The sequence below is a fragment of the Phaethon lepturus genome, unplaced genomic scaffold, assembly GCF_000687285.1.
Source record: "Phaethon lepturus isolate BGI_N335 unplaced genomic scaffold, ASM68728v1 scaffold4318, whole genome shotgun sequence".
In the NCBI taxonomy this organism is placed as follows: Eukaryota; Metazoa; Chordata; class Aves; order Phaethontiformes; family Phaethontidae; genus Phaethon; species Phaethon lepturus.
Genome location: NW_010556929.1, coordinates 61,983 through 67,982, shown reverse-complemented (window position 1 = coordinate 67,982; position 6,000 = coordinate 61,983).

Sequence of the window (6,000 nt, the reverse complement as noted above, 5' to 3'; positions counted from 1 at the left end):
GGGGGCCCCCCAAGGAAAAAAAAAAAAAAAAAAAAACCCTGCCATAGCCATAAGCTGACCTGCCTGGTATTGGATTCTTCTCTGAGGTTTTTACACAAACAGTTTACTGGAGAGTTCCTTGGGCAGCTCCAGGTCTCTGTCATGCTGGAACTAAGGAGCTTAACATGTCTTACACGACTCTGCAAGTGCCAGGTGCTTTACTACAAAAGTAAAGATATTACAAGATAGATAGCTTATAACTCTGTGCATCTTTTTAATATTCCTTAAACCGATACTTCTTACTTCCTGCCTGGTCAGGGAAGGAAGAAAGTAGAAGAAAATATCTGATTATTTAGTCCTTTGTGTCTCCTTTTTAACCATTAGATTCTACTAACAGTACCTGTAGTATTTGGATATGAAACTCTGCTACATACATACCCGTATTATATATATATTTATTATACATAAAAAAAATATATATAAGGATATGCAAGTCAAGGTAACTTCATTTACATTAAATTAATTTCAGCTTTTTAAGAAAAAACATATCCTGTCCTTTCATTCCTATTCCTGAGGATCCCTCATCGGCTTTACACCCCCAACTGTCCTAAATTTCAGGACATTCTTTTCAGAGTTAATTCTGCCTGCCTATCATGTGGTTTCTCCTCACCTGGCCCACAAAGACAGATGAGGCCTGCTTATCCCCTCACAGTATTAGCTGACACGTTACGAATCGTCAGCCATTACAGCTACTGCTGTGGCTGGCACCCCAGCTGGCATTTATTTCCAGGAGCTCCAGAGCTAGGCACAAGGGAGGACATCACTTCAGTTAGAAAGCAAGCTCTGCAGCACGACTGTAGCACTCTTCCACCCATCCAGTCCAGAGAGGACAAACAAAAGACGCTCTGATACCAGTGGGTGACAGCTGAAATGAGGAATACAATGATGTCACAGGGGACTAGGAGTTCAGCCAGTGCCCAAACGGCGTAGTAGATGAACTCATGGGCAAAACCCATTCTGTCTTCACGTACAAGTCTGTGTAATTAAAAACAAACAGAAAGCAACAGGAAGGACTGTGAAGACATTTGGGCAGAATCGTTCAACAGGACTGCACTCGATGGCATCAGCAAGTCTTTAATAGCAACATTGGCATTCGTCAGGCCATACATCAAATGAACAGCAGAGTTCGATGCAGATTTTTCAAGATGTTCTCACTCCTTTTTGCCACTTGAGCAATGGGCTGTTACTGGTTCGTAGGTTATCATGTCAACAATACAATATGGATCTTATTATGCTTGCTGGGGAATTTCCCAACGCAACAGATTTTCATTAGAACTATGACTGGTCAAAACCAAAAGATTTTGGCCAACTTGCAACGAAAGACAGGACTTTGTCCAGAATTCATCCTGCCACTTTTTCTTTGGGGCATCTAAAGGTATAAAAGATTCCAGCATCTCAGCTTCTGGGGCATTTTACCATAACTAGCACTAATTCATCCACCAGGTCTCAAGGCTTCAGGCTCCTTGCCATTGATTTTGGGGCCTAAGAGAGAGCCTCAGCTACCAGTTCCCTATCAATTTTCCCTTCTCTGTCTGTTTTCTTCATATAGTCCTATTCAAAGGTAGCCCAGATGATCAGCTCAACTTATTTTACATTACATTTCACTTTCTTGGGTCTGTATTTTTAGTTTTCAGAACAAATTATGTTGCTAAAAAATAACAGAGACGCTACAATATGTATAAAGCAAGAAGCTTTCTACTTGGAAGCAAGTTACCTACCACGACAGTGCAGGACAAAAATTGAGCACACTTCTCATTTTGCCTCGCACCAGTGTTATCTTTGTAACAAAGATCTGAGTAGATAATTTCTGCTTCCTGAGATGAAAATTAAAATGTAATGGGCAATATGCTGGGCAAAATAGAACCATACAGTCACGCCATGCACTCGTAAGTCCAATGAATTCTGTTAGACATGCTGCTGAAAGAACCAGAATGAGAATTAGAAGTATTTGAAGATATCACCTTGGGGTTAAAAAGAACAAGATAAATTGAATTTGACTTGTGCCATGAAAAGTACACTACCTAGTGCCCTACCAGCAGAGATCCAGTAAATGAAAGCCGTACTGTGCTTGGGCACCACAGATGAAAGAGCAAATGTCAAGCACATTAATTCCATCCATGTAATTGATTTTTAATATGAAAAGAGAGGAGTAATGTTCATCGTTCACCTGTTTCAACGTATGCTATTAAAATAAATCAACATTTTCGTGAGCTTGACATCTTCAGAGAAGAAAACATTGTGCTTTTAAACAGAGAAATCCCACAGATTCCAATCCCACACATGCTAATGAGTAACAGAGAACAAACACAAGTCTTTGAGGCCCTGGGAGTTAGAATAAATAATGTCACAAGGGACACCACTGGGAAAAACGGGGAGGGCTTCAGCTTTCTTAATTGCTTTAAGATTACACCAGAGAAAAAGAGAAATCCAGATTTTAATCTTAATCAGAAATGGTCAACTTCATCCAACTTTGCACTTTGTGCTATTATTATTATTATTACTTTAATTCCTGTTCTCAGGTGTTGATATCAAATTGAAAGAGAAGAATAGGAAATAGAAGTTGCCATTCTGGAATCAAGAAAGGATTGTAACTGTTACTACACTATACTAAACATACATCTATGACACAATAAAAAAATCATTATTTGCTTAATAATAGCGTCACTGTATAAAACATAGTGACCACAACCCTCTTGGTAAGTCTTCTGAGGATTATAGTAGTTCTCCTCACATGAGTTGTTAAGATGTGAAGCTGAAAGACACAACCCAAAGCTCTTAAGCTGGCTCCTACTGATATGTCAGGTGGCATCAAATAAACAATGAATACTTCAAGTGAATTTCCCATATTATAAGGAATATCAGTGTGGAAAAAAACTACACTGGAATTTTTTTCATAAACTGTCTGACTTCTCTTTGTGTGTGTCCCCCCAAAAAAAGAAGGAATTAAAGTCTTAAAATCACATCATTTGAACACAAGTTCACTATTAAAAAAAAAAAAAAAAGCAGTTTTAGCTAGACAGAAATGCTTCCCTTCCAAACTCTGCAAAATGAAAATTATTTTGATCATTTCTGTTAGGAAGAGGTAGATGTTATTTTCAATATAACATTAATATCGCAGTTCTTAAACTGGAGGAGACCTTTTGTCGTACTGCTGACAGTCCATCGATCTTAACTTCTTCTAAAGCCCCCATCGCACACCTCCGAGCACCACACAATCTTTTAATCTGTTTATCCTTATGGCACCCCTGAGAGACAGCAAAGCAGCGTTATCCCCATCTGCCAGGTGAGCAGATGCAGGGAAGCCAGTCCCGCGCCCACCCGTACCCTTTGCCGAGTTGCGCACCCGATCCCCGGCGCAGGCAGCGGGGAAGGGCTGGAGGTTGCTGCTCAGCAGCCACCTAACCCCACATGTGCCCTGGGTATCGCTGGCACTCACTCGAGCTTTCCCCAAACCACCGGGGCCACGGGTCGCTGGGGATGCTCCTAAGGCACAGTTCCTGCCCTCACAGCTCCCGGCGATTACACCAGAGCTAAACCCTGAGCAGCCAAAAGTCTAAGGGCAGATGGATATCCTGCCGGCAAAGGAGCAGGGAGACATTACCCATGGCTACAGCACCTCCCCAGGATGAGGAAGACCTCGGTCTTTGCTCCCAATTAAGCAAAGGAAAGAATTTAATACCTCTGTCAATCATCTTGGACATTTTCAGTGCAGCTCAGCAGCTACTCATGAATATGGTTCAATACCACACCTCTGCATTTGAGCAATTAAATGACTACAGGAAAAAGCGTAGACAGATAAGAATCCTGTAAAATAAGTATTCACCGCTGACAAGGCCTGTTAAGATGGTGCCTAAAATTTTCTTCTGCATTTCGCTCATGCTTGCCTCTCTGCAGGTAGCTGGTTCTCCCTGAACACGGCATAGGAAACCTGAGCTTTCCACGCGATGCCTGGAGAGACCATGAAGGAGTCAGGTCTTGCCGTGTGAGGGGAAAACCTGAGTGCAAGCACCTCTGAGGGTCCGGCCCTGAGCAGTGTGCGAATAGTAATAGGAAAAAGGTGGCTGAAGGTGAAGCAGGAACATAAATTCAGGTGTTCCTGAATTTGCTCATAAATTCTGGTGTTCCAGCCCCTGGACTACCCTCACTGCTGGGCCGTATAGATTTTTGAAAGGAGATAAGAAGCATTCCTGTCCTGACCAACTGGTTTTTATCAGGAATATGTTCAAAATCTCTTCTCTCAACCATCTGGCAACAAGATGAGCACACATGGGGTGGGAATGTTGATCCATGACATTAGCTTCCTTCACCTCCTCCAACTGATACAACCTCAGAATATACAGTACGAGAGACTGATTTATGCAGAAAGATTAAAATCTTTAAATGTGTTTAGCTTGGCCAAACAACTTCAAAAATGGGAGGTGGCTGTAAGCATTAAATAATTTGGAAGGCATAAAAAGTGAGTAAGGAAATTAACTGGTTAGATTAATCCAAAGGAGCGGAAATTGTCCCAGGTAGTGGTTAGGTACCATCAGTTTATATACTAGACTTACACAGAGATTAAAAATTGCAAAAAGCAATTTTCACCTTCAGCTACCGTTAAGGCATGTATTGCTGGAATAAGACAATGTTTTCTGAGTTTCAGTGTCAAATGGCATAAATAAATGGCAAACATATGGCTGAGAGAGAGAGAGAGGGATTTCACTTCTGTACCAATATACTCAGTTATTAAAGGCCCATGCTGCTGCCCACATCTTTTCCATCCAAAGGCAAAGTGGACTGCATTCATCCCCATTGCCACTTCACCACATTTCACAGAGCTACCTCACAGCTCAGTCTGAGCAAAGCCCCAAGGTTTGTGCATTCACATTGAAGCAGATATCTCCATCAGCAAGCAGCGACTGCTTCTAGCTATCCCACAACACTGTTATAGGTTTTCCTCTTCTTTTTCCCTTTCTGCACGCTCTTCTCCAATTTCCTGTTGTATTTCACAGAATCACAGGATGGTTGAGGTTGGATGCGACCTCTGGAGGTCATCTCATCCAAAGCCTCCGCTCAAGCAGGGTGACCTAGAGCCAGCTGCCCAATACTATGTCCAGAGGGCTTTTGAATAAATATATTTATATTGTCTAAGACCTTTAATCAGAAGCAGGCTCAAATAAAGCCAGCATATATCCTAGGAGGTAAAACAGTAACACTGCTTGGCATACTGATCATTTGAGTTACAGATGTCCTTGGAGAGTCCACTTGTGGTATACTCCACACATAGCAACTGACCATACAGTTCAAGTAAACTTGAATAGTGACTGTTACTGACTGTCATCTAAGTTAGTTTCCCTTTATATTCAGTCTAGAAAGATATACTTGATGAAAAGAAGACCTGCCCCTCTGAAAGGCACCTGAGATCTTAGGTAATCTTGATGGATTGGACCTGAACCTCTCTGCCCCAAAGACGATGCTACAGTCTAAACAGACAATGCTAATGAAGATAAAAAAGGAAAGCCAAGAGCAGGAAAAGATTTGTTTCCCATCTTTCAGGAGGACAATGGCACAAAGAAGACGACAATGGCACAGAGAAGACACAAGCATCAAGTAACTTGCTCTTAGGTCCGTGCTTTGTACATGACCCCAGGTGCCTTGATCACCCAGCTTGAACTCTTAGCCTCTCCCAAACCTTCTTTCTTTCAAAGATATTAAAAGTTATGCTGCTTACCTCTAAAATATGGTTATAAATAAGCATTCCAGACACAGGCACAGATTTATCTGAAAAATCTGTTTGGGCATACTTTACTAGCGCATCTGAAAGCTTTTGCCTTGACTCTTATGCCACAACAGGCACAGGTTTCAATCAGTTTTCTGCATGGCACACACTGCTTTGTTTATAAAAGATTGACTGATCAGAGAAGCGTGCCTCCTGAGCTTAGAAGCACATTAGCAGTAAGCTTTACATGTGAGCATAGGCAA